The sequence below is a fragment of the Cryptomeria japonica genome, chromosome 1, assembly GCF_030272615.1.
Source record: "Cryptomeria japonica chromosome 1, Sugi_1.0, whole genome shotgun sequence".
NCBI lineage: Eukaryota > Viridiplantae > Streptophyta > Pinopsida > Cupressales > Cupressaceae > Cryptomeria > Cryptomeria japonica.
In genome coordinates this window covers 520198108-520206514 of record NC_081405.1, presented here as the reverse complement: position 1 = coordinate 520206514, position 8407 = coordinate 520198108, and positions in this window count along the sequence as shown.

Genomic DNA, 8407 nt, shown 5'->3' with positions numbered 1-8407 from the left:
ATTTGTTATGTTCTGAGCTCTCTATAGTCAATTCAAATCATAGATAATTTGTTGTTATAGGCTAAAGATTCATTAAATTGTATAAAGAAAATTTGATTATTCAATTTCCCCGGGAAGTCTAGTTTCTGCATTTTCTTAAAACCCTAATTTTTATTAAGATGGGTCAAAATTCAAAAAGAGATAATAATAAGAGGGCTCTGGATGAAGATATTATTGCAAAATTTCCCAAATCATTGAAAAAGGGAAACCATGCCCAAGGTACGAGTATTGTATTTGATAAACTTGTGGACAAGGCAACATCTTGTGGGGATCCTTACATCCCAATTAGTGGAAGGAAATTGTTCATGTATTCTTAGAAAAAGAGTAGAGCCCCAATACCAATGAACAATGCATGGAGATTGAATTTGGGAAAGCTTGTCATCCCAAATGTTTTTGTCAATGTTGACCTAATTAGAGTAGTGACAAAAAGCTATAATCAAGACACCATGTTTGTCTAGACGCAAAAAGGTGTTTTGTTGGTCGAGTTTGATAGGGATCTATTTGTGAAACATTTATGTTAAAACCTAATGCCGACATGCCTATTGACTTTCTATCTTTGGGGAGGGAATACAAGCGGGAAAAAGGTAGCTACAAGGTAAAATGGCTTCCATTACATAGAAGGGAGAAGAATGAAGGGAAACCTATTTCATTTTGGAGAACAAATGTCAAGCCCTTTGATTATCAAATTTTTTGAGAATTATTTTATAAACACCTACTTTGCAATTTGTCAAGTGTTAGGAATCAATGTAAAGACCAAGAGGCTTGTGCATCTGATGATGTTGACCATTGATATTCAACACACATATACCAGCACCTTTTTTGACTTTGCCTCGTTCATTTCTAATGGAATTCACAAAGCCCTTTTGGATATCAAGCAAGGTAGCCCTATTGTTCATTTTAGGTGGTATTCTTTATTGTGCCACATTCTTTTGTATTGTGGAAGTAAGACTTGGTAGTGGGGGCCAAAGCTGAATTGGAGAAAGGTAGATGATTAGAGTAAGAGTTTGACAATCCAAGAATATATGTACTTGTGGCACATGCATTGTCAGAATTCCAATTATGTCATATTTGAGAAATTGTTTGTTAATATTGTGATGCAAAATTTGGGTTGGTCGATCAATTGTAGATTATCTAATAGGGTGAGGAGATTTTTGAGGCCCCTTGAGCAAGCGCCTGAGTTAGGAGTGAATCATAATTGGGGAGACTAGTTTTTGTACCCGAGGTACACTGTCATAAGAGTTTATGATGCACCAGTTAAACCCCATGTTTTTTCTAGAGATGTATTAGATAGAATTTCTTTTTTAGAAATCATTTGGCAATTGAATGAGTCTGGCAAGTTTCATTTAAGAGATAACAAGAAGGTATCCTTCATCCCACCAAATCTATATTTCTTTGATTTTGAGATCACGAGCAAAGAAGGATTGGACTTGGTATATTTCAAGTTACTGCCATATCAAATGGCTTTTGAAAAAATCAGAAATTGAGATACAAAACACTTTATTCAACACACTAGGGTTGGGGTTAAATTGAAAGGCTTCGATCACGAATAGGATCAAATTGAGGACTTAATAAAAAATGTTGCTTCTGATGTAGAGGTTTAGAGGAGAAGAGAGATATGGTTTAAGCTACAAATGGCAAATGAAAAAATGATAAAGATTGGCCCAACATACAAAGGGGCACACATTGATTTGGAGGACAGGTGTCATGATAAAATGTTCATAAAGTATGAAATAGGAGAGGAAGCAAATGACATTAGCAGATTGGCATGTTCTTCATTCATGTCTGATGATAAGTTTATGTAGTCCATATAATTTAGGGACTTTGTCCTGGAGAAAAAAGAGAAGCAATTTTCTATCATGGTCAGAGGAAGGTTGGCATCGGGGAACCAAGAAGTTCATGATTGATTTATAGCTGAAGTCTTAGAGGAAGTTAATTTTTATATATCGAAGACGACCCCTGAGGAGGGAAGGCATATTGTAAGGAATAGTGGATGTCTATTACTAGAAGGATGGGACCTCTGTTATACAATTGTATTGGATTCCATAAGAAGGGAATATTTAGACTTTCCATCTTTACCAACTGAAGAGAAAGCTCAGGAGTTGTATTTTAGATCAGATTGTATCTCCTAATATAAGGCACTATCAGTGTGGTCAATATTTCCTGATGAGCATAAGCATAAGTTTATAAAGAAGGTAGGATATCTTATTGGCAACTTGGTTGTTACAAGGTCTTGTGGCACATCTACAACGCAAGTAGTGTACAATCAGGAAGTTTTTGACAAGCTACAAGCAGATTTTAGTAAGTTGAAAATTGTCAATGAAAAATTTCTTACAAAGTATTATAAGGTGGTGTCACTCCTCCCTTCTCCATACGCTAGTTCTACTTCTTTTGCTCCTTCGTCTTTCCAGCCATTAGATGATGGAGAGAAAAGAGAGTGAATTTTTTGAGGAGAATAAAAATGTTGTTTCACTCCTCCCTTCTCCATATGCTAGTTCTAGTGCTACTTCTAGTTCTCTTCCTTCTTCATCTTCTCAGCCATTGGTGCCAGATGCTTCAAATTTAGTTCAAGAGTTAATGGCCCTCAAGGATGAAGTAGCACGTTTGAAAGAAGAGCTCAAAAGGAGCAAAGAGGCTAAAAATAGGACAATAGATGATGGAGAAAAAAGAGTCAGTGATTTTCTTGTGGAGTATAATAAGGTGCTTTCACTGTCACGCCCTTCTCAATTCGTGTCACCGACGTCAGATCAATATGTTTTAAGTGAGATGATTAAAAAACTGCTAAACCACATGACATCCAACATCATTAACAATGCTAAAAAGTTTTGGGAGTGTTATAAAACATTGAGAGATGCAATCAAAGTCCATGAAGAGGCACGAGTGAGATTGCTATGCTTCCAAAAAAATTGGTCTCGTCAATTTAAATTTCTAAAAGTCTCGCTTGATCATGCAAAATTTGATGTTAATATTTTTAGTTCCATTTCACAAATATTTGCAAAATTTGATGAGTTGGGAACCATCCTCCACGCTCATGAGTATTTTCACGTCTTGTTAATTAAGTTGTTGGAAGAATGTGAACAAATGCTAGTACTAGTAATTAAATGAGATGCTTACAATTTTGATAGTAGAAAGTAAGTTGGTGAGATGCTCCTACTGGAAGACTAATTTTTTCCTTACTATTTGTCACGCAAATCGAAGAATATATAATGATGGCATTATAAACTTGAATATGCTAAATGTTACACTAAACAAGCTTTATTGCATTAAACATGCAATGGGCAATCTTTGCGTTGCTGTGAAGACAATAATAGGATGTTCAGGTTGTGACAGTTACATTGATCATGTGAAAACAGTCAATCAATTTTTTGGAGCCTAGAGAGAATTTGGAACAAAATAAATTTTTCCTCCATTGTAATTGTAAATGTAATTTTATGTTTGAAAGTGAGCAACATTGTTACAAATGTAATTATATTTTCATAAAAGGAATAGCATAAATTATTATTTGTTCTCATGCTTGGATCACAATATAACCAACCCAAAAATGTGTCTCACTTTTGTATCAGTGTATTGATTTTCCAATTAATGAATATATAGAACTATTTCTAATTTACATAATACAATATCTATATCTATTTCAAAGCCCAAACAAAAAAAATGGGTTTCAGTTTCGTATTGATTTTCCAATTAATTAATACATAGAAGTATTACTAATTTACAAAGTACAATATTTATTTCACAGTAACAAATTTACAAATTACATTTCTGACCCCTAGTAATTGTTGGTCCACTAGAAGTGGGTCATCCAATTAGCTTCTTTAGCATGCTCCACTGTTGATTTCATGGAGTTGAAAGTTGTTCAAACTTATTATATCTGACTTGCAATTCTATTGACAATTCGTAACCGATAGCTAAAATTGACTGGAATGTAACAATCAATGATATCGGCAGTTTGATTGAATCCAAAACTTTTTCCTAATCTACATTCGGTGGAATTTGCTCCAGATCATTCCTCATTTTCTCCTCCATTTTTTTTTGAAAATGAGTATTACCAATGTATTTCTCAAATGTGTCAAAAGGCTTCGACTAACCAAGCTTTGTGAATAATTCAATTTTTTTCATGTAGGCCCCACAACTTTATTTGCACCTGATCCAAAAATTCCTCAGTTTCACGTAGATTATAACATTTCTTAATTATATTTGATACCTTTATTGAGGCATCAATACAGTTCTGAATATCTTTTGATGCTAATTCACTATCATTGCCTGTGTACAGTTTTTGCAAGATCTAAGCAATCGTTTTATTTTTTGATTTCAAGTCTTTGTTGTTAGTGACATATTTTTTGAGCTTCTTATAATGTTCCATCAACTTGTCCAACAATGAAAAAAACTGAAATAATTAATCGGTCATCTTCATTATTTCCCCCCAAATCTTTTGTTTTGTATGCCTTATTGTTTGACTACATACTTCAGATAGTCTTTTTGGAAAAGACTCATTTGCCTTTCATTCTATGATTAGGGCTTCGATCAACTTTTCATTGGCATGTTTCAGTTTGTTAATCTCAGTCTGTAATTGTACTCCTTTTTTATTGCTTTCATCCTTTGCGATATTGGCTTGCACCAGGTTTTGTTCTTTTTTTTTTCCTGTGGGCTCTTTCATCTTAATATTTCTTCTTCATGTTTTCACATTTGTTCTTCAATTCATCTAACTTTGCCTTTTGATTACTTAGTTCCACGTGTCCCTGATCATTATCTTGGCTTGAAGATGTAGAGCCATATTTTGTTTTCATGTTTTCTAAATCCTTACACTTGTTTTTGTTGCTTTCCTTTGTGATTTCTCATTTGTTGTGTCTACCTTCGGGTTATCTATTTGAGTTTACAATTGAATTTTGGATCTCTCTAGCTTTACAAATGGCGTGTACACCACTTGGTTGTTCCTTTTTGATACATTGATTTTGTCAGTATTTTTCATTCCTAAAAAATATGTTTGAATAGTGATCACATCATATTCAAATGAATCCATTTAATGCTCTGGTTTATTGTTGACTCTGGACACTAAAATCATGTACTCCATGGTTTCTTGATCTGGATTAAATGTAGGAAGCACCCTAGTTTCTGCAGGCTCTAAAGTTATTGTAATTTTCCTTCTTTACACATTTCTCTTTTCTTTTTTATCTCAACTTCAAATTGTGTGCGATCAAAACCTTGGATTGCTAAAATAATCGAATGCTTGAATAGAGAAACTGAACTACTTTCAATCATGGCCATACTAAAAAATGGACTTGGAGGGGTGACTTCTAGAAATAATTCCTTTGGACTTTGAGTTGCCATAATCTTTTGCTTCTTTGTAATGGTTTGTTCACTAAGATCCTGTAGTTGTTTAAACTCCTGTAGAGACTGTCTCTTCTAGCTATCAGTGTGAGGTTGTGGAATTGAAGTTTGAGATGAAACAAATTGAACTCCTTCTGCAATTGTTTACCCTTTGGAAGTTTTACCTTTAGATTGTTGTGGTGCTCCAATTCCACTTTTATCATGCACATCTCTAGGGGTTACTTTTGGTACAAAAAAATCCTTGTCCACTAGATCCCAACGCAGCACCATCCTAACCCATTTTTTCAACAATTGTTGCCTCTAAAGAATATTTTTGTTTTGTGGCTTCATTTGCAAAAGGTGTGTATCCATATTTTACCTGACCAGTACCAGCATCATGTTCCTCGATTTCATAATCATCATCAACATCTTTAGCGTCACTATCATGTTCATTGGGATGCTCTTTATTCCACAATTCGCTAAATTCATGATCCCCTGGGATGTCATCAAGATCTATAGTACTCTTTGGATCACCTAGGTTCTTCCTCATAGACCAGAACTTAGTGATTTTTTACCGTGTCCATTTTTTTCTTTACAAGCTTTATCTAGTCTCTCTAGTATTTTTTGTATGGTACATGGTTTGGCAGCTCTCGTATATAAATTTTTGCAGTTATTCATTGGCATATATAGTGCTTTATGTTGGTACAATTTCATTATTTTGGTTGACATCTGATCAAAAGAAACTCCTATCTCAGCGGTTGTTTCCTCCATTATTTTTTTGACCTCTTCCCAAGAGTTCTTGTTTTTCAATCTTTCTAGCATGGGTTTACTTTCATGTTGAATTAAACTTGCTTTGTTGTGATTGGCTACAATTCTTTGTTTGATAACATCACATGGGTCATATTGCTAGTGACTATCAAATTCAAAATTATAAACTTCGAAAAAAAGACTTTACAACATTGAATGCTTTTATGTCAAATGTGAACCCTTCGGATGAGAAAGGTAATGAAGGATATATGGTCTTCATATTGTATTTTCTGGAAGTATATGTCATCTGTACTACTTAGTTGTCATACATATTCCAATGCAAAAACCCTCTTTGCGACATGTATGGGAAGTTTGCAGGGTTGTTTTGTTGATCCATAAAATCTTAGCACAATAAAATCTTCCATTAAGTACCAATCAACCAATTATATTTGTGATCCCAATTGAATGCAATTTCTACAAGAACTGGGCAATCGAGGCATTGGAGTTTCTATAATTGCTTGATACAATGGAGCCAAAAAGTAGTTTACAAAATCTTTGTAGTTTCTCTTATTATCATGCATTCTTATCTTATGGGTCTACTCATATAGTAGAAGTGGAATACCATCAGTCTTATGGAATGTAATCTCAAGTTTGTTGCCCAATTCCACAAAAATTTTACTATATTTTTATAGAAATAAATAGCACAAGTAGGTTGTGAGCCTGAATGTCTTAGTGGAACCTCCTTTAGTCATTGCAAATTGTTTCTGCATGGTTTTTGCAACATGCTCAGTAAATCTATTTTTAGTAGGTGGACTAGAAAAATGGATATTATATAACATGTTAGAGTTATCATGTTGTGGCTAATAATTATTTATTTAATTATTAGTCTATTATACTCTACGCTTAAGCTAAACTTAGGCATTTAATAATATTGTAGGTATTTAATAATATTCTCATTATTAAATACACATTATCCCTTTAGAATTTCTTTAGGGTTGCACACCTTTAGGGTTGCATATTCTCCTTTTATAAGGATTGTATTGTACTTTTTTATTTATTCCCTCTCTGAATGATAATCTTCTTCTTTAGAGCCATTATTGTTTTTTGCCTCCATTCTTCTCTTGTGACAGGTATTTTGCTTGCAGGTGTTCTTGGGATCTCTGAAGTTGTATTTCTCAACTTTTTCATGGTATCAGAGCCTACATCTATTGCTACTTGTTCCTGATTTTTCAAAAGAATTTTTGGAGGCTAGGGTTTCAAGCTTTTCATAGTTTTTATTTTGAATATGGGGTGCTTCTTTGTTTCTGGTCATTTTGGGCTCAAATGGACCTCACCGTTGAGCTCAGAACACCCAAAAACCCCCATTTTCATATAAAATTTGTCCATTTTGGACAACTTTAGCCTCTAGGGATTTTTTTTTTTTGCCCAATTTTGGCACGAATTTCGAGAAATTCATCAAAAAAATAATTAAAAAATATATTAATTTTTTTTAATGGCAATTTTATGGCAATACCCAGGTCGAATGCACAAAAATTTGTGAAAAACCTTTTAAAAAAAATAGAAGTTTAAAAACAAAAAAAAAAAAGTATATAAGGGGGGGGGTCGGCAGCCTCTGTAGGTCTGTATGGCCCGTAGCGGGCCGTGGTCCCCACCCTCTGGCCCCTCATGCCTTGATTCACTACCCTCCTAGTCATTGCATGCTGCCCTCCAACCGCCCTTGCCATCGCCTCCCACCTTCCACCTCCGGCCACCGCCACCCCCCCCACCGTCGTTTTTCGGCCAGGGTACTATTTTTCGACGACATGCAACGCCAAGATTTTTTTCCAGCGCGTTTTTCATGCGACCCATTTTTCTCATGCAGGCAGGGAATATTTTGCTGACATCAACATGATGTCATGTTGACATCAGCAGTACGGACATCATACTAGGCCTTGTGACCCTCTTTGTGCCCTAAAAGAGGGGTTTTTTTTTTCTTTTGGCCATAACTTGGGCATACGATATTGTTTTTTGACAAATGAGATATCATTGGAAAGCTAGTTTTATCTACTTTCCATATTTGTGGTTTTCATCACCTGGTTTTTCTTCTAGTACATTCTATAGCCATTTGAAGTCAGAGGTGTTGTTTTTAGTCTCGAGCTCATATCTTTTCGCCAGTTTCTTCATTTTTCACGCTTCCAGTAGCGTTGGAATGGTGTTTCAAATCTCTTCAGAACCATTCATGCACTTTTTCTAGATTTTACTCCAGTTACATTTTATTCAATTTTTTGTGTTTTTACACTCTAGTGAATTACTTGGACATTTGGGCCCCTGGAAACTT